The 20,754-nt window shown below is 51.7% G+C and overlaps 1 protein-coding gene across 6 annotated transcripts in view; it reads right to left on the reverse strand.

Annotated features, from left to right (window-relative positions):
• Positions 1 to 20,754, reverse strand: part of GRB10 (growth factor receptor bound protein 10) — a 171,978-nt gene that overhangs the window by 122,301 nt on the left and 28,923 nt on the right. For 4 of the 6 annotated variants that reach the window (XM_059397196.1, XM_059397195.1, XM_059397199.1 and 1 more), the window contains exon 2: positions 17,120 to 17,288. The exons of 1 other annotated variant lie outside the window; for it this stretch is intronic. The gene's annotated coding sequence lies outside the window, so the exon portion shown is untranslated. Of the gene's footprint in view, positions 1 to 17,038; positions 17,289 to 20,754 lie in introns of those variants that run through there. One more of the 6 variants, XM_059397197.1, reaches the window with a different exon arrangement.

The following is a 20,754-nucleotide window of genomic DNA, read 5'->3' on the forward strand; positions in this document are numbered from 1 at the left end:
ATTGCATTTGAAGTTCTAGCTAAAGTAATAGAGCAAGAAAAATAAATAAAAGACACCCAAACTGGAAAGCAACTAACATGATCTCTGTTCACAGATGACATGATCTTATCTACAGAAAACTCTAAAGATTACTAAGATACACACTCAATCTCAAGCTAATAAATGCATTAAAGTTGCAGGATGGAAGATCAACACACTAAAATCCCTTGAATTTCCATACTCTAACAAAAAGTCTGAAAAGGAGATTAAGAAAACTCCAAGGGGTGTCTGGGTGGCTCAGTGGGTTAAGCATCTGCCTTCGGCTCACGTTATGATCTCAGGGTCCTGGGATCAAGCCCCGCAACAGGCTCTCTGCTCAACAGGGAGCCTGCTTCCTCCTCTTGCTCTCTGCCTGCCTCTCTGCCTACTTGTGATCTCTGTCAAATAAATAAATAAAATCTTAAAAAAATAAAAAAGAAAACTCCATTCAAAACAGCATCAAGAATCACAACGAGGAATATATTCAACTAAGGAAGCAAAAGATACACAAAAAACTATAGATGTTGCTGTAAGAATAGAAAGAAGATATAAATAAGATAAGCATCCTGTGTTTTGGATTTGGAACATTTAATATTGTTCAGATGATGATAATACTCAAAGCAATCTAGAGATTCAGTGCAGTCCCTCATAAATTCCCTCCAGCTTTGTTGAAGAAATCCGTAAAACCTACTAAAATCTATAGAGATTCTCACAGAACTCCAAATGGCCAAAAAAGCCCTTGAAAAAGAACAGGATTGGAGGACTCACATTTTCTGATTTCAAAACCCTCTATGAAGCTACAGTGATAAGGACAGCAGGAAATGGAAGAAGGACAGTCATACAGACTAATGGACTTGAATAGAGGGCACAGAAACAAACCGTCATATATAATGGCTGGCTGATTTTCAACAAAGGTGCTGAGACCATCCAATGGGGAAAGGACAGTCTTTTCAATAAATGGTTTTGGGAAAATTGGATAGCCTCGTCCAAAATGATGAGGTTGAACTTTTGACTCACACTAATCAACTAATTAGGCTCCTTAATGAACCTACGGAAAAGTTTCCATGATGTTGGATTTGAGAATGACTTCCAGAATAAGACACCAAAGGCACAGACAACAACAAGAGACAAACTGGGCTTCATCCAAATTAAAAACATTTGTGCAGAGGACATGATCGAGGGAGTGAAAAAACCCACCGAGAAGGACAAAAGGGTTGCAAATCATTTATTTGATAAGGGATTAATATCCAGAATATATGAAGAACACCTACAAGTCAACAATAAGAAAACAAACCACCTATTGCATAAATGGCCAAAAGACTATAACTAGACATTTCTCCAAGGTAAACAAATAAACAACCAATAAACCCATAAAAAGATGCTCCACATCACTAGTAATTAGGGAAACACAAATCAAACCACCATGAGATGCCACACAAAATCACAAGTGTTGGTGGGGATGTGGAGAAACTGAAACCCTTCTGCCTCACTGATGAGAATATAAAATGTTGTGTCCTCTATGGAAAATGGAACAAAAACTCCTCAAAAAATCAAACAGAATGAACATAAGTTCCCAAAATTCTATTTCTAAGCATATACCCCAAAAGAAGTGGGAGCAAGGACTCAAACAAATATTTGTACACCCATGTTCACAGTGGCACTGTGTTCAATAGCCAAAGTGCATAAACGACCTAAGTGTCTGTCAACAGATGAATGAACATGCAACATGTAGCCTATCCATGAGAAGGAATATTATTCAGCCTTGACAAAGGATGTCATTTTGATACATGCTACAAAATGGATGAACCTTGAAGACATTATGCCAAATGAAGTAAATTGGTCACCAAAGCACAAACATTGTAGGACCTCCCTCATATGAGGCACCTAGTACAGAAACAAGAGGTAGAAGTTAGCAGGGGCTGGGGAGAAGGGAAGTGTGTTCAATGGATACAGAGCTTCTGTTTGGGATGAGGACAAAGTTCTGGAAATAGATAGCCATGATGGTTACACAACATTGTGAATGTACTTAAGTCAACTGAATTACACACTTAACAAATGGCTAAAGTAGTAAATTTTAGGTTTCATATATTTTACCCCCAGTTTTTAAATATCAGAAAAGTTGGCAATTCGATAAGCTTCCTTTAATAAAATTAACATTCTCCGCTCAATTTTTTAAAAGATTTTATTTATTCATGGGAGAGGAGGCAAAGGGAGAGAGAGGATCTCAAGCAGACTCCCCACTGAGCACAGAGACCAGTGAGGGCTGCATCTTACAACACAGATCCTGACCTGAGCCGAAATCAAGAGTCAGACATTCAACCGACAGAGCCACCAGGCACACCCCCACCCCCCCCAGCCCTGCTAAATATTTTTTAATACAACCATGAGATTCAGCAGAATTTCTTAGGATGCTAAAACGAAGATGGATAAAACAATGACTACAAACTGACTTTTATACAAACTTTTTTTTTTCTTCTTTAAATGCCACCACGTTCCCAGTCACACTAGTTCTACCACTTGGAGACTGCTGACAGTTTATCCATTTTGGTTTCTCTTGAACAAGCATGCCCTCTCTCAGTTGTGTGACTCTGTGAACCCAAGTGTCCAGCTGGTGAAACAGAACCCCCATGGCAAGGGCAAGCCCTCCGTAAATACGCCCTGCCATCTACACCCAACAAAGACAAAGACCATGGTCATGATCTGTGCTCTGGTGGAAACTCAAACCCCCATCCTACTCCTGAACAATGACAACAACAAAAAACAACAACAAAAAAAACCACACTTTGAAATGTCCTACAGCGGTGCAGGGGTAACATCCTATGCCCCTTTAAAAGAGTCCCATATTCAAATCATCAGCTGATTTGCCAAAATAATGTGCTCTACAGCGGGAGAAGGGCCTGACAGGCAGGCAGATACTGCAACTTTATACCTTCAACAATAAAAGGTGTCCTCATGAACAGTTGTAGACGGACTCAGAAACTGTACCAATGACTGTTGTCTTCGCTCTTCCTTTCATGAAAGGGGCTTATGGAGAAGGTCATCACACTGTGTTGGTTTCATGTGTCTTTTGATTATGAATTTTGTCCGCTGCTGTTAAAAATAATGTATTGGCATCTGTCCCCCCCCCCTCTTTTTTTAAAGCTTTTACTTATTCATTTTTAGAGGGTGAGCAGGGGTAGGAGCAGAACTAGAGGGAGAGAAGAAAAGAGAGAAAGAGAGGGAGGGAATGGACTCCCCGCTGAGTGTGGAGCCCAATGCGGGGCTCGATCTCATGACCCTGAGATCATGAACTGAGCTGAAATCAAGAGTCGGTCACCCAGCCGACTGAGCCACCCAAGGATCCAGGGGGTCTGTCCCTTTTTGAACTTAGGATGAAAATTTAAATAATCTTCACCATTAAGCTTGAACTTTCTTCCTTATTAGACTACAGTTCAGACAAATAGTTCAGGCAAAGCCAAAAGTTAGCTGATTCTCGAGTCAACATTTTTCTCAACAACGTCAATATTTACACTTGTGGGTCCAGCAGCCAAACCTCAACAATGCCTTTGTTCTTTCTGTTTCATGCTTGTTTTTCCATTTTAAGGGCAATTTCTACTTCATTAAATGATATAACTGTCTTAAAATTTGAAAACACTGCACCAAATAAAGCTTTTTCAGGCATTCCTGAGACCCGGAAGGCTGGCACGCATAGGCCTTTCACATCACAACCAACCACAGAGTCAGCTCGCAGTGGATTTCAATGGCCCGGTGCCCTCCCACCAGGAGGACCCCCTATGCCAAGAAAATTGACTAGGATTCCGGCAGGTCTGCTGAAGGACCCTCACATCTCATGACCCGCCTGAGACGCACACTTGGCACCGTGCTCAGGATCCGGGCCATCCACACCGACGCTTCCCCCTTCTGATCTGTCCTCCTTCCCAAACACGCTGTGCGTGACCCACGAAGCTGATGCTTGGCGCGAGGATGGACGCAACCCACCATCTAAAAATAGAGTCAGGCTCGGGTTGGTAGTGGGGACCTGCGAGCACACGGGCTTCCCCTGCATACCCACCCTCCAGGATGGAGAGTGCTGCCCACTGGACCTGCCACCCTGCCCCCACCTCCCTGCACCCACACCCCTTTCCTGCCTGGCTTAGGGCAGCAGTCTGTGACAACCACTCCCCAGCAAACACCCGAGCTCCCTCACGTGTCACCTCCTCTGACCCACTCTGAGAAAAACACAACTCCTCTGCTTACCTAGCCACCCCTGAAGTCACTAACCATGCAAGAAGGGCTCTCTCCATTTTGACTCGGGCACAAATCCAAAATATGCATTTAGTACTGCTAGGAAAACCGATTACGTCTCCTTAGGGAATTTACTATGTCCTCTCTGGCATGTCTGTTTCCCACTTTCTGCTCACAGCCACCTCTCAGGACATTCAGAAGACACCCAGCACAGGCAGTGAAGGGCTCATTGTCCCACCACCCGGCTCCACGATCACGACCGGCACCTGAACTCAATCCTACCCCACTTGTTAATTGGTAAATGCCTTCTTGTTCAAGGATGTGGTCTTGCTCCCTGCCGCACCCAGGATGGCACACAGTGGGGACTCCAGAAGGTCTGCACGCTGCCGGGACTAACCACCATCACTGTGTGTGCAGAGCTTAAACAATAACATTTAATTTAAAAATAAAATCGCAAAGAGAAGCTGCCAGTCTTAAGTCACTGTAGGAATTTTTACGAAGAAAGTGCTCCCTTCCATAAAAGCCAGAGGCCCTGCTGTTTACCAGGAACAATGTAATGGACCAATGTTCATGACATATTAAGACAGTTACTTGTGGGGCTGAAAACATAATATTCGCATTCTAAATCATAACAAACGCATAAAAAGAAACTCACAATACTTCAAACATCAAAGGGAAAACAGAAACCAGGCAATGAAAACAGCATTCAAAAAAGAAACAATGTATTCTCGAAGATGATGATGTGTACCAATAAACGTCAACTGATTCCCTTCTTTTCAAAGTAATAATCAGAACTATTCCACTATTTAAAAACAAAACAAAACAAAACAAAACAAAAAAAAAAAAAACACTCAAAGTACCTGAAATAGAAATGGTTTCAAAAAAGAGCCAGGAAGGGATGGACAGAGACAGAGCAGGCAGAGACCCAAGAACAGGACAAAAGTCTAGCATGGTGACAAGCACAGGGACAGGCCCAGCAAAGCGCAGGGCCAGCGAGATGCTCACGCCCCCGAGAACAGCAGAGCACGTGGCCCCCAGTTTGGTTAACAATCAACCACAGGGCTTGGGCTTCACCCTCCACAGAACACGACGTCTGCATACAGAGGTCTTGTAGCAAATGAAGGGACCTTACATGTCGACAAGAAACTCACACTGAAAATAAAAAAAAGGGATGCAGTAGTTTTTAATCATATGGTAACTTTACAGATGAAATAAATTTGGAGACTTCAATAGAATTAGAACTTTTATTATAAATATATACCAAAATCAAAATAATATTCAAAAAACACTCTTATAGGGAAACCTGGGTGGTTCAGTCAGCTAAGCATCTGACCCATGACCCCGAGGTCCTGGGATCAAGTTCCCCACTGGGCTCCCTGCTCCTGCTCTCTTCCTCTCTCAAAGAAATAAATTCCTTTAGAAGAAATAAAATAAGAAACACTCTTCTTTTTTTTTTTTTTATTCTATCTCTTCTGATAGAAGACACTACAGATAAAACAGACTGAAACCCACACTCCTTTCACCTTCATCTGTACAGGTAAAGAAAGCCATGGACTTGGACGTTCTTACTATCGATTATTTCAATTTGTCAAGACCAGAAAAAAAAAAAGATGGTTCCAAGTGCTTCTGTAGACCAGGCAGAAGGCTATATAGAGATGTGTGAGTACATGTGCAAACACACGCACATGCCCTCACACTAGAATCATTCCCGCTGTTGACAAGAGCCAAAAGAAGTGCAGGGATCAAGGTCCTGGGGCCAGTGACGGGAAGGAGACCGAAGTGACCGAGGATGTGATGGAGCTCAGTCCAGAAGTCCACACTCTTAACTAGAGCCCCACAGTCCCGTGGTTTTCCAATTAGGGTCCTTGGACAGACGGACAGACAGCACAGGTGCCACCTGGGAACCCACACACAGGCACATGCTCTGGCCCGGATGTGGACCTGTTGAATCAGAAAGTGGGGCCCTTGTTCCCTGGCCTAGCACCAACCACGGGGGCATCCCGGGGAACTGAGCTGTACCCCAGAGCAGCGCAAGTAAAATCTTGGGGAAGCGGGCATGGTTTACAGCTCTACGGTGTTCCCAAAGTTGAGAAGAACCACAGCTCTCGTCTCTTTTCTTACTTGAGCAATCCTTTTTTAAGATGTTTGCAAGGGGAGGCAATAGGGAGAAAATTGCAATAAAGCTTTGAAGAGTCACATCTCACTTTCTAGAAGTGGGGTGGGGAGCCCACCCCAACGGGATGAAGCAAGCAACATAATCAGCTCCTCCAAATGCCACCAGAATCCTAAGGACCAGATTCCCAGAGAGAAGCCATACCTGGTCCACTTCTGGCCTTCCAAAAATCGATTACATTTTCTGACACAATAGAAAGAATCCTTTCTAGAACACGGGCAGGTGGAGGGGGAAGGGAGGCAGGCCAAAGGGCCACCCTCACCCAGCTACAGCAGAGACTGACCTCGGCACGTCAAACTTCAGGGCTTCAGGGACAAGAATCTGCATTTGACCCTAGGTAGGAGCATCGCCTTTGACTTTATACTCTGTGTCTCTTGTAAGAGACCTCTTTGGGATATTCTATTCACATATCCACAGTTCCTCACCCCTAAGTGCTTTGGTCAGCCTCCAGACAGAAAACCAGCAAAATTCTTTAAATGAAAACTTGGTGATGGCCACACTCCTCACTTACATTATTGGTGGGGGGCATCGTGCCCTCACATGATCCACGGGGAGACTCGATTGGGAGTCCCACCAGACAGGCCAGGAGGCTGAGCAGAAGCAGCTTGCCTTGGGTCACCCACACCGGCCAACTGTGTGGTCAGGGTCAGTCCTGGGGCAGTGCTCTGCCCACATCCAGGACCTGAGTTCTGAGCTCGGATGCGAGGCCCTGGGAACAGGATCTGGTCCGTGTGAGCCAGGAGAGGCCAAGGCTGGACGCTGGTCTTCAATTTCCAGCTGCCTCCACCCGCGGGCAGTGGGGTCTGTTAACATGCACATGTGCAGTCCCATGCTAAGGGCAAGACAAGGTTGCTAAGCCAGCCCCCAAAGGCTCCTGGAAGGAATGACCCAAAGGACTCGAGGTGCCCAGCACTGGAGGTAGTTGAGAAACAACCAAGCGAGAGAAGAGCGAGGGTTCCCACAGAGAACCAAGCGAGAGAAGAGCGAGGGTTCCCACAGAGAATAGCTGGGAATGCGCACAGGCAGAGCGGCCTCCCGACCTCCACCACGAATGCACTGCCAGGGACAACCACACCGGCCTCGGGTCATGCAAACAGAGGCAACGGGGGTCCGTGAGAATGGCTCACCCCACCTTCCCCAGCCCGCCTTCCCAGAAGGATGGAGGGGATCGTCCCCACTTCCCAGATGAGGACACAGCCTTTACGATGAGGAAGGACCTGGCCAGGGCCACCCAGGGAATGCAGGACCTCGCAAACAGGGAACACCCAGAGAATCAGCATAGGTAGCAGGCCTAGGAGTCGAAGAAAAGGTAGGATCGGGAGCACTCGCAGAGGACGGCATCCCACCTTGTGTGACCGGGGACCCCAGGGGGAGAAGGAAAACCACTGTAATCTTAAACTTAAAATGCGGATTTACACACAGGCCTAAAATTGGGGTCCTTTTTAAAGAACTTCCTTTTCCTGATATATACATATATATACACACACACGTGTGCGTGCGTGTGTATTCTTTAACTCATTAACGTTTTGTTTTCACTACTGGTGCTGTTACTTAGAATAATCCTTGACGGTTGAGATGTATGAATTATCACCAATTACCGAATGCTTGTGGGTGCCTTCTAAGGGACTGCTCTCTGCACATCCAAACGTTAACAGAAGAACAAAAATGAGAGACTGAATCACTTAAGTGAAAAAGGGAGAGATCGCTGTGACGGCGCCCACATCGCCCACTACGTCCCTGACCTACCGCCCAGCAACCCGTCCTTCACGGGCACACGGGGCCATTAACACCACTGAAAGCCCTTGGCGTTGACTTCGCTGCCTGCACACCCGGTCCTCTAATCATTGGGAAAGGAATTCAAACTTTATCAGAAAAATGAGGGAAGGTCTATAAAACCGTGCTTAGATTTAAACACCTTGTACAATAGATACAAATCCAAGTTCTACAGATCAGCACCTCAAAGTACAGCGCTTGTCCGTATGCGGAAAACCATATCACAGACGAGGGACGTTCAGCTAAAGAAAGCTTGAGAATTTGCAGCCTCCCAAAGGCCTGCTGCTTCCTCCCTTCCCAATCGGCCCTCGAGTCCAGACTTGGAGCTGCCAGAACCCCGGTCTCTGGGGCTTTGGAGAAGGGGGTGTGGGGTCCCCGGCCCCCAGGCTCCCCCTCAAGAGCCCCCCAAGCAGCGGTAGTAACCCAGCTAGACTGCACACTGGCTGCTTCCCTGTGGAGTCCCTCTTGACCGCAAACCACTGGTGAGTGATGACCAGGACACTTGGGGGCCCTCTGGAGCTCGCAGAAGGCCCTCTGGAGCAGTTATGTTTTGTGCCAAGTGCAGGAATTACATATCCAAAAAACAAGTGATTAGGATCACTGGGTTTCACATCTTGAAAGCATTAAGGCTGCACTGCCTTCCAGAGCTTTCCCAGGGTTGCTGGTGAATTCAGCAAAGTAAACCCGTTTCTTGGGCTCCTATGACACCAGACGCATAGGGACTACAGGTCAGCAGAGCGAGACTTGCTTTTGCTCACTCTACGAGACATAGCTCAAATCCTGCAAAGCATGTGTCAAAGGAGGGTCCTGAATCTTGCTTGGAACGGCATCCCTCACACGGCTGGGAAAGTGAGCCTTGCGTCCTGGTTTAGAGATTTCTGATAGCTCCAGGCAGCGTAAATGTCAGCTTTGTTCTGAAACTTCACAGCCACGGCAAGTGTGGGTGGGACCCCATGCACACCCACTCCCTCACTCTCTCTCTGTCCACCACCTGGATGATCGGGGACAGATAACCACTCTTACTTCTGACTGTGTTCATTGAGCGTGTCACCCATTCACACCTTGCAGAGAGACCTGACCCATGAAGCCCTTCTCGGCTTGTGCTCCGGAGAGGTCGTCGTGGCCAGAGATCAGTTTAGTCGCAGCTCTTCCCTGGTGACCCGAAGATGAAACACCCATTTCTGACCTGTGTTAGCCCCCGGAGTGCACCACACGCCAACCCGCCAGACCCAGGACAAGTCGTCTGGGAAGCCTGCCCCCCACACATGAAGCTGTACCCTCCCGGAGGGAGTGGCTCAGCATCCGTTTGCCAGAGAAGACAGTCCGTAATTACTGGTTTCACTACCAGTGATTATCAGACAGGGGGCTGGCAAGAAGAGACGATCCCAGGGCCACTGCGTGTCCCTCTGCCAAGGCCAGGGTTCAGTCAGTGAGTAGGTTTGCACAAGCCTCAGATTTGGATCTCTTATTTTTTAATTTTTTAAATTAATCATTTATTTTTTACCAGGCTCCACATCCAGCGTGGAGCCCAACGTGGGGCTGGATTCCACGACCCCGAGATCGAGACCTGAGCTGAATAATGAGGTCCAAAGTCAGATGCTCAACTGACTAAGCCCCCCAGGCTCCGGGGTCTGGATCTCTGAGATAGAGTTTAGCTACAGGGAGTTCTGATAATGTTTTAAAACAACCCAAATACGTTCACTTTCAATCCATTGGCTTTAACCAGAAAACTGTCTTTCCTGACGAATAACCCCAACATTGTGTCCTTGGCAGGACTTGAACCGCCACCGAGGGACACACACTGGACCCTCTGCGGAAGCAACAAACCACATCGTGAAGCCGCGTCTCTTCTCTTCTTCTTTTAGGGAGAGAAGCAGCAGGAGAGCAGAGGGGAAAAGACAATCTCCAGCAGACGCCATGCCCAGCACGAAGCCCCATGCGGGGCTCGATCCCACGACCCTGAGATCATGACCTGAGCCAAAGCCAAGAGTCGGAAGCACAACCGACTGACCCTCCAGGTGCCCCAAGGCAGTTGTCTCTTCTCATATTCTACGACCTGGGCTCCAAAGAAGAGAGGCACATGCACACGGTCGGTCACACGAACACCACGACCAAGGCGCAGGAACTGCAGACACCCAGCGGCCTTCCCTTAGACGCTGACGGAGGCAGACTGCGGGCACCAAACATGGTGCTTCATCCCGTGTCTGCTCCAGAGAGCCGCGCTGCTAGATCAAAGCATCGGAGGGGCACGGGAGGAAAGTAAGACCATGGGGCTTCCCGTAAAACCCCCATTTTACTATGAGTCCTTCCTGCTTCTGTAATCGGAAAGGAAGGTGGGACCAGGTACCAGCCTTCTGCTCTGCCTCTCGCGTCCTCATTAAGAGCAGGAGCCACGTGGAGCAGAGCCCAGGCCACGTGTGAGTCAGCGCCCACCACTGTGTGGCCTGGAGAAGGTCCAGGGTCCCTCATCAACCATTAGCTGGGGGTGAGATGAGGCCACCTAAGTAAAGGGCACAGCCGGCCCGACACGGGGTGAGGTTACGACCCTCACCGGCCTATGCACTCTGACCTTCGACATTCTGGCTTTAGGCAACATGCACACTGACCGTCATGGCCGGACAGGGGCCGGCCCAGGTGAAAACAGAAGGATGTCTGTCCTGGCCCCACAGACTCTGAGCGAGAACAGCTCTGGTCTCATGGACAAGGCGAGACCCACCCCCAGCCCCCAAAAAGGAAAAAGCCATGAAGGCGCCTCTTTCAAAACCATCACGGGAAGTCCTAAACTCCGACTACAGGAAGATGCGCCACATCGAAACACCTATTTTTTTTTTTTACAAACTCTTGCTTTCTTACATAAAAAAGGTCTAAACGGTTCTCTGTCACCTAGGTGACGCTAAAAATTCTCCCAACTCCGACGTCCTAGAGGTCTCCACACGTAATAACCTCCTTCACGTGAGACTCGGCTTTTCGTTCGTCATGACCGTCACAAATGGTCGACATTCTTGAATGTCTAATGGTAAAATGGAATTTTATAACTGTTCCGCTGGAAAAAGAAAGAGGTTTGTGTCTACACAGGCCACACGAGTGCCACGCTACCAGGGTCAGGATAAATAACCACCAAGAGTTTCTCCTCCGAAGTTTGCAATCAGCAGGATGTGCCACTCTGAGAGCAGCGCCTCCCCCCACTGGTCCTACACATGGCAGCAGCCGCGGCAGCAAGGACGTCCCAAGAAGCTATCTGCGGGCATCAGGTCACCCGTGGACGCAGCAGGACCAAGAAGGCGCAGCTCTGGAACGCCACCCGCGTCTCTGTCCGCTGCCCCGTCCCCGGGACCGAGGCTGCTGCTGCTGCCCACGCGGAAGCCTGGAGCGCGGACACGGAGCCGCCCAGTCCCCCCGGGCTCGCCGTCACCGTCTCGCCGCACGTCATTACCGTCATTACAGGCCTCCACCCTCTCTAACTATGACTGTGACTCAGAGAAAAATGAATCCTCCTTTACCTCGGAGTGCTCTGTTGCCGCCGGCCCGGCAACCCCCTCAGGAACTGCGTCACCAGGCTCCCCCACCCCAAGAAAGAACGGGAAATCTCTCTTGAAGACAGGTGACAGGTGTGGCCCTCAAATCGCACCCAGGAACCCCACCGGAGCTCTGCCCAGTGCAGAGAAGAGGGCCATTGCCTGGGGACCACGGGACGGCCTCCAGAGGAAGAAAACCGCGGTGAGTTCCCGGTTCCTTTCACTTCACACAGATTCCCGGACAGAGCACAGCACAAGTCTCCAACCGGAAACCACCAGCAGACCTGCACAAGACACGCTTCCGGAAAGCCTGCCCCCCACATACATACACCCCATACAAAGGATGGGGGGAGAAAACGGTTCTAACAAAACCAAAAGCCTTGTCCACAACAGCCACCCTACTCTACCCAACAGCACTGGAAGAACCTGCCCCCCCCCACCCCAGTCTCAGCAGGGCACACGGGGGCTCATTTTTCACACCGCCCCCATCCAGCCCTTGACTTGGCAGTGGTGGGGTGGGGTCCCACTTGGATCCCCCGGAACAGTGTCTGCTGGCCAAACAGGAAGTGATCTTCTGTGTCCCACCCAGCGGAAACAGGACAACTGACCCCTCGCCGGAGTATGGCCTGGGGGGGCCCCGGGGGAGCTCTGCCTCCACTTGCCCCCAGCATCATAAAGGGAACAAGGAGGGAGAGGTGGGCTGCGTCGGCATCTCTGCCCCTCACCCCCGCCTCCCGTGCCAACAGGGTCTGGTGGGAGTGGAGTGACCCCCGACAAGGAACGAGGCATGCGTGTACACCCTCCACTCCCCGACCCTGTTCCCAGGGGGCCCAAAGGCGAGTGGAATTTCCCCTGCACTCGGCTGTGGGGAGGCAGTGCTCTGGGAAGGTGTGGATGTCCCCCTGAACTGAGACAAGGCTGTCCTCAGGTGACAGTGGCCAGGCCCAGCAGGCAGGGGCCACACAGCCCCACACAGACCAGGAGCAACGCCTCCACGGGGAAGACCCACCACGGAGATGAAGCAGGATTGTGACGCTCACCCTAAACCCCAGATGCCCAGAGTACCACTGAAGTTCACCCGTCACTGCAAGAACAAGATCCCTCGTGACCAGAACAGGAGAAGACAGCCACAGATGCCCACGGTGACAGGAGTCGGTTGGAACCAGCATGGGTTTCAGAGCAGCCGTCATAAGAAAGCCTCTCAAACGAGGATGGACTCTCCTGCTACAGAAGAGAGCTGGAGAGCTCCATCTCCAGGGGACCCGCAAGCCGGGAGCACGGGGCTCTCTTTCTTGCTTCCAGCTGAGGCCACGAGCTGTCAGTTCCTTCCATCAAGAAGCCAGGTGCCGAGACCCAGCACTGCCCTCAAGGCCATCCATGGTGACCAGAAGCCAGGACTACCAGCAGCCGATGGGGGCAAAGGTCCGGGGCTGCGCGACGCGTGCATGGCAAGGGAGAGGGAGTCGCGTTCCGTGTGAGGCAGAAATGAAACAACACGGGCACTCCATGGGACGACACAAAAAAAGTCTGCCAAAAGAACCTTAAGGATGGAGGAAGGAGCAGGCCAGAGAGGAAGATGCCACAGCGTGCGTGCCGGTCCCCTCAAGTCTCTGCACGAACGCTGGCCTCAAGCGACAGCAGGAGCGACTTCGGTCTTCCTCTTTTTGAGGGCAGAGAGCAACACAAGCAACAAAAACTGGGGCCAGGGGGCGGCCAAGCTGTAGGTCCACCAGAGCCTCCGAGGGATCAAGAGTGGGAACACAGACATTGGGCAATGTAAGCCCCTCTGTACCTTTCCCTGTCTCCCATGACGACCCCAAAACAAACAGGGTTCTTGGGACGCAGCGACAGTGAAGAACAGAGGGAGGGCGGCCCTAACGCCCAACAGATCCCCCCGCACTGTCGCTCACAGCCCCCTGTCCCTCCGGGATCACGATCCCCACGGCAGACTCACCCATACCCAGACGCTGGGTGCCCTGGTCAGAGTCACCACCCACACTAAAGCCTGTAATTTACTAATCTCCCTGTTGGCCACTAAACGGTCCCTCTCAGACCATCTTATGTGGTGTTTCAGCATCTTCCTAAACCCCCCCGGGGACAGGGCTCCAACTCACAGATCAAAGACAAATGAGTTCTTAAGGGATTATCTTGCTTCTAGGACATGTTCCACATGTGCCAGGGCTGTGGCCAGCCCAAGGGCCCAGAGCCCCCAGCACCTCACCTAGCACAGCCTCTGGTACCAAACATGGGCTCTCTGCAACTTACCAAATGAGCAGAAAACGTCAGGAAATGAGAACTGATCCAATGGTTTCCATCAAACGTGTTACACGCCACATTCAAATTAGCAGAGCCTAACTCGGGTCAGATTGGTTCTCTTTGATGCCGGGGACGGTGGAGGACGCCACGGAGCCATCCGTGCACGTGGTGAGGCGGGCACTGCCTTGCAGAGGACGCACACTAGACCTCCCAGCAGAATGGCCTCTTGCGCAGCCGGCAGACCTGCACCTCCCCCGCTCCCCTGCTACCTCTGTGTCACAGGTAAGTGCAGTTTTTAAATCGTCTGTCTGGGACTAAGGATGCAGAGTGAGGCCAGGGATAATACAAACTGGCTTTTAGGGGTGTCTGGAGGGCTCAGTCGGTGAAGCGTCTGCCTTCGGCTCAGGTCATGATCTCAGGGTCCTGGGATCGAGTCCCGCATAGGGCTCTCTGCTCAGTGGGGAGTCTGCCCCTTGCTTGTGCTCACCTGCTCTTTCTCTCTCAAATAAGTAAATAAAATCTTAAAATCAAAAACAAAAACTGGCTTTAAAAAAATCTAAGAGTTTCTACCTTGGCCTCATCCCTGGAGAAGCCCATTATGGGAGCTGTCAGTACCACGGGGAGACACAAAGGCACCCATCCACCATCCAGCCATCCCCCCAGGCCCAAGGGGCTCTGGGGCCCCACAAGCATCAATGGGACCGACACCTGCTGCGGAAGAGGACATCACATGATGGTTCAGGCTAAGGAAGGGTTTTGCAGCTCAAGTGTTTTTGGAAACACCCTCCCGGGAGCAACCTTCAGGGAGCCACCCCTTAGTCACGACACCCACTGACCTCTGTAGGCAGTCTGTCACCCACCCAGGGATGGATGGCCCCAGACCCAGCTCCCCACTCCCGGAGGACAGATGCGGCATGCCCTACACCGTGCTTTCCACACCGGAGGACCCCAAGCCTAAGCGCCATAGAGAATTAGATTTCAAGCCCCCGACAGGAGGATCAGCTGTGAAACAAGACTTGGTTTCATTGTGTGCCTGAGCCAAGAGGTCCTGGGGAGGCTCTCGGCACCAGGGGCTCACGGCTTTGAAGAAGAGCCATGTTTGGGGCGCCTGGGTGGTTCAGTGGGTTAAAGCCTCTACCTTTGGCTCGGGTCATGATCCCAGGGTTCTGGCATTGAGCCCCGCATTGGGCTCTCTGCTCCTTAGAGAGCCTGCTTCCAGCCCCCCTGCTTGCCTCTCTGCCTACTTGTGATCTCTGTCTGTCAGATAAATAAATGAAATGTATTAAAAAAAAAGAAGAAGAAGAAGAAGAGCCGTGCTCAAATGCTAACAGGGAAAGGCAAGGACCTGAGGTGAAGGCTGGTCTGACAATTGAGGGAGTGGGGACAGGAGAGACCAGGGACGCTTCCTGGGTTTTCCTGGATGTGCATCTCGGGCACTGTGATGACCCGCCAGAGACCCCCCAGGGAAGCTCAGCACCGCACGTAAGAACCCCCAGGTCCCGGCTAAAGGACAGAGGCAGCGGGAAGGCGCACAGGGGTCCAGCAGATGGCCGCCTCCAGGTGAGAGCATCGGCCGGCCCCCTCTCCCCCGCCCCGCCACCCTCCTTCTGCACCCCACCCCCGGAGCTTCAGGAACTACCTGGCCCCCCAGGAGAGCGAAAACAGGGCCAAGACAAGCAGCAGCTGTCCAGCACCTGTGCCCCAGGTCTGCGAGACCAAAGGGACAGAGCCATAATCAGCCACGACCCGCTTCCTCTCCATCTCATTCACTGAAGACTGAGGGCACTGGTCCTGCAGGAAGGCAGGAGAAGCTCGAGGAGGTCACGGTTCACAGGAGCAGGACAGGGGGCAGGAGCAGGAGAAGCTACAGCTGTTCCCAACCGTGTGGGGGATGTCTTATCTGCGAGGGCTCACAGGGGACAAAAAAAACCTCACACCCCAGAATAAAAAGTCAGTTGCCATGCTAGCTATCCAGAGAAAAAGAAATGCAAGCCTGTACCCTCGCAGCCCGGAACAGGACATATAAATGTCGTTTATCACCTCACATGAGGTGGATGCTCCAGGGAGGTGTGAAAAACAATCCCGATTAACCGAAGAATTGAAGCCCTTCTGTTCTGCGCCGTACAGTTCAGGAGTCCGTGGTCAAGGAAAGAGACCACCTGAAGTAGGCAAGCTGGACAGAAAGGCCAGCACCCCTGACCCAAGGGCTGTGGAGCCCAGTTCCTCGGCCCGGGGTCCCCTCGGTTAGGGGCCAAATCCACATGCGCCCACGCGGAAGCCCTAAGCTCGAGCTGCAGAACGTTCTGTCTTCAGAGAAGGGTCTTCAAAGGGGTGATTAAGGTCAAATGAGGTGACAGGTGGGCTGTCATCCAGGAGGACTCCTGTCCTTCTAAGAAAAAGCGATGAGGACACAGGCGCACACAGAAGGCAGGCCACGCTCAGAGCAGGGAGAAGGCAGCCACCCCCATGCCAAGGAGAAAGGCCAAAGCCACCTTCCATAGAGGAACCATCTCTGCTCACCCTTGATGTCGGCCTCCCGACCTCCAGTGCTGAGCCAAAACACACGTCTGCTGTTCACGCCGCCCAGGCTGTGCTATTACCTACAGCAGCCCGAGCTGAAGGACACTCTCTCCCTCACCCACCGTCCTCCCTGGGAGTAGAGGCTCGAGCAGGAGCATTTGCTGGAAGACTGCTCTGGCCTCGGTTCCCCCACTAAGACACCCACAGGGGGCATGAGTAGATCCCCACACCCCCGCCGACTGGGACTGGAGGAAGGGTCCGTGCCAGTCTCTGAGGGCTCACATGCATGTCTCAGGACAGCCCAGGTGGTACCCCCACCCCTCCTGATAGAACACGAAGAGGGGCCTGGAGAGGGGGAGGCACGCGCACTAGACACAAAGGGTGGCCCGCGAAGCCCGACGAGGCCCAGCGAGGACGGGTCTCGGGCCACCCACCTCGGCCCAGTGAGTGAAGGCGGGGAGAGGGGCCAGGGAGAGGCAAGTACAGAGACTCCCTGCAGAAACCCAGAATAAAGGAGCCACTGTTACACCCCGGCCTGCGATGGCAAGTGCTTACTGACCTCGCCTTATCAATATTTAACAGTCGATCCTCCTCCTAAGACGGATCTGTGTGTACCGGTGAAACACCCAACGGACCTCACCTGTCAGGGGCTTGCCCAGGCTTGGGTGGTTTGGCAGCTGCTGCAGCTCGACAGAGAGGACCCAGATGAGACCCCGCTGCCAGTCACGGTCACGGTCACGGCCACGGTCACGGCGCCCACGCTCCCCAGGGCACCCTGCTCCGGCTCAGCATGATGCTCCACTCCGAAGCTGAAAGTCAAAGAGGCCGTCACTGAGCGCGTGGAACTTGGGGGGACGTGCATCTTATGCTCTGCACCCAAGACTAAAATCTTTTAAAACAGACACACAGGATATTTTTTTCAAGAAGATTTAATTTAAAAAATTCTTCAAAGAGCAGAACAAGAAAGAAGTCCAGGAGGAGTAGGCTTCTAGTTGCCATGTCAACGGACTGCAGAGACAGATGCCTGCGGAGACCAGAGCCGGGAGAAGGGAGAGGGGCAGCTCTGGGTCCTAGGCCTCCGTCTGCACATCCTCCCCCTCCAGCCCAGGAAAAGCTTTTGCCCCCAAGGTGGGCGGGGCAGGGAATGCACAGACCTTTGCCCTCCCGCAAGGTTAAGTTCACCCATAATTCATGCTTTGAGCCCCGATCAAAGCCCACATCCTTCCCAGGCTCCTCTCCCAGGTGACAACCCTCAGCCCATGCCACAGAGACCCTCCTCCATCTCAGCCCAGGCACCACCCCACGGGGCAGACAGGCTCCACTGGGCACCATGCATGTGCCTTGCACAGGAGGGGCAGAAGCAGGTGCGTCTGCCCTTTGAATCCTGGTTACTGGCTTTGATTCCCTCCACAAGTCATCTTTCCTGAGGGATGAGCAGGAGGACTGTTCTAGGATCCCGGGACAGTGTCAGGACCAAGACTAACCCCAGCCCGGATGGGGGGCAGTGTTCAGCCACTGGGGCGCTCCCGGACCCTGGCTCCTATGCAGGTAGTGTGTGGAGGGCCCACGTCCCCGAGGACGGTGATCCATCACTCAGAATGCCACTGACTCTTCACAGGTCACATGCAACACACTCCCCTGGGGACTCCGTGGGGCGATCGGCACAGAGCAAGCCTGAGGCCAGAGGCGTCTTCATCACCGCCGCTGCCTCTGTGCTTGGTCCAGGGTCTGGGACGTGGGTGCCCTTGGCAGGGATGAGATCCCTAAAGTAACCCTCCCTGATCACTCCAAATGCAGACAAATCTCTGACCTGCTATGGAAGAAGTCAGAGATCTAGAACTCAGTGGGGAAGGATCCAGCATGGGGGCCGGAGAGCCCTGTAGCTCCTGACACTCCCCCGTCTCAGCAGGTGACATCTGGGCGAGATACTGAGTGAGCCTCTGAGTCCCAAAAATCAGCACCACAACAGTACTCCACCTAGAGCTTTTATGAGGGAGAAATGAGCCAGGCTGTAAAGATACTGACCCAACGTTCAGTAAACGTTAAAGGAATAAGAGATATCATGAACCAGGACGCGTCCCACAGTTGCCCCACGATGAGGGGTCAAATACGCTGGCCACCTGCACACTAGGAAGCCTGCCAGTGTTCAGACGGGACGCTGATCTTCTGAGGAGGGAAAGGGGGACACAGGATACACGATTACACGCATGATCAACACTGAAGGTCACCTGTCGATGCGAAGGCGTTGTATAGTAAAGGGCCCCTTGCTCTCACCCTCAAAGAATCCACAAGTCTGAATGGGTTAGAGCAATTACACCCACTGCAACGTCTCTTAGCTCTAGTAGCTAAGTGACCACAAATTTCAAAAAAAAAAGTGTGTGATCAAACACTTGGGAGATTTGCCTTACTTTGTAACAGACAACATAAATTCATCTGTCACTGGAGAAAAAGGACAGGCAGCTGCTTGTCGAGCACATCGCCATTAACCATTTAAGCTCATGACTCATTGACGCCATGAACCATGAACTCGTCAAGCTCACTAACCATTTCTGTCTATTTTTAAGAAAGTGAATGTTGAACGTCCCGGCAGAGGGCCCAAAGACAGGCTGAGTTCTGACCGCGGTGAACCGGCAGAGCTGAGATGGTCCTCCTCAAGGTCAGGACCAAGCAAGGGCCACAGAGCACATGCCACCAGCAAACCTCCAGGCACCACGAGCCACGGCCCGTCCGCACCCAACACCAGGGGAGCCACTGCCGGGTCCGTGACATTAAGCACAGTTACCGACACTCTGCACCCTTTGCCCATGGGTCAAACAGCGCGTCTCCTGCCCGCTCCCCACCAGACACAATGTGAACCTGAAATCCTACGTCTGTGAACTTGGGTGAAAAACCAACGTCCTAACCGACTCCCAATGCGTATCAGAAACAAAGGACCCCCAATCCCTGTGTAGTATCTGTGGTATCTTCCAAAACGTCCAGACACCCAACAAATCCCACCTTTCGTGATGAGGACATTCAGTGGGAGCAGCCACACGGCTCTGGGAGAGTCTAGGCCTTGGTAAAAGGGGACAGAACGCTCTTCATTTAAAAAAACTTAAATTCAATACCTTCCAGATAGCAGAGTCCGTTTGTGACAGCAAACGGAGAACGACAGATTGAGAAATGGATCAATGGAATGGAACCTAAGGAAAAGTCATTATATAATGTCAGAAGGCAAGTGCCAGAACCTGAAGGCAGCCTAAAAGAGAAGCAAAATTACACGGAAATGCCAGAGCTCACACGGCTTTAAGTGGGTCTGCCTGCAGGCAGGACGCGCCATTCCAGAAATGTCACAATGACCTCGGCCGCACCCAGATGCCAACACCGTCCTTTGGAACCATCCAGCACACCGGAAGCATTCAGCAACAATGCAGGAGGGCGGTCATGGCCGGCGTCCAGAAGGGCCCTCCCTCCATGGCCCGTCCACCAGCGACCCTCAGGGGCTTCCACAGGGATGGCAAGTTGGCCCAGGTCAGGGAATCCCACCCAACTGGCCACCATCCCAGAAGTCACCCTGACTTAATAAAAACGTACGCCTGGGCCCAGACGGGGATCTCAACTCCACGGTCAAGCAGAACTAAGGATCCTCCAGTCCTCACCGTGGGGCTTCCAGGAGCGGGCCATCGAGCAAGCTCGAAGACCGGTTATCCGAGGCCTCCCCGACTGGACCTGCAGCAAGACAGGCTACCAACTGCAAAGAGGCAGGAGACCTCCCCCTAAAGCCAAAGTCAGAGGAACAGCAAGGGACAGGGTAAATGCACGTGCCCACAGATGCAGTGACTGCACGGAGAATGGGTACGTGCGCACACACACACGTTTTAGCTCCATCCCAACAGCAGAAGCACAGCCCTACGTAAACCAGAGAAGTTGCAGCCTGCCCCAGACACGGAAGAGCCCCGGATTCATGGAAACAGGCAAAGTTCCCAACGGGAAGAGGACACCTCGCATAGATCCGATGCCCTTCAAAGCAATCAATTGAGAAATGAAAGTTCGTTTTGTAAATGAGATGCGGCTATCAACCTAAATGCATGAAAACGAGTGCAATCAGTCACAAGTCTGCGGTTGGTGCACACTAAGGGAGAGCTGCCCTCCTCTCACAGTAAATTATAAAGCAAAAATGGTCAAAATAGTGTGGTACCAGCACAGAGCTACAAGCAAGAGCGTTCATCCGAAAGGGGCTGGCCAACAGGAATGTTTGGGTTTGCAGCATGTGCTCTAGGAAGACCGTGTCCTAAT

The sequence above is a fragment of the Mustela nigripes genome, chromosome 4 (assembly GCF_022355385.1).
Source record: "Mustela nigripes isolate SB6536 chromosome 4, MUSNIG.SB6536, whole genome shotgun sequence".
Classification (NCBI taxonomy): Eukaryota; Metazoa; Chordata; class Mammalia; order Carnivora; family Mustelidae; genus Mustela; species Mustela nigripes.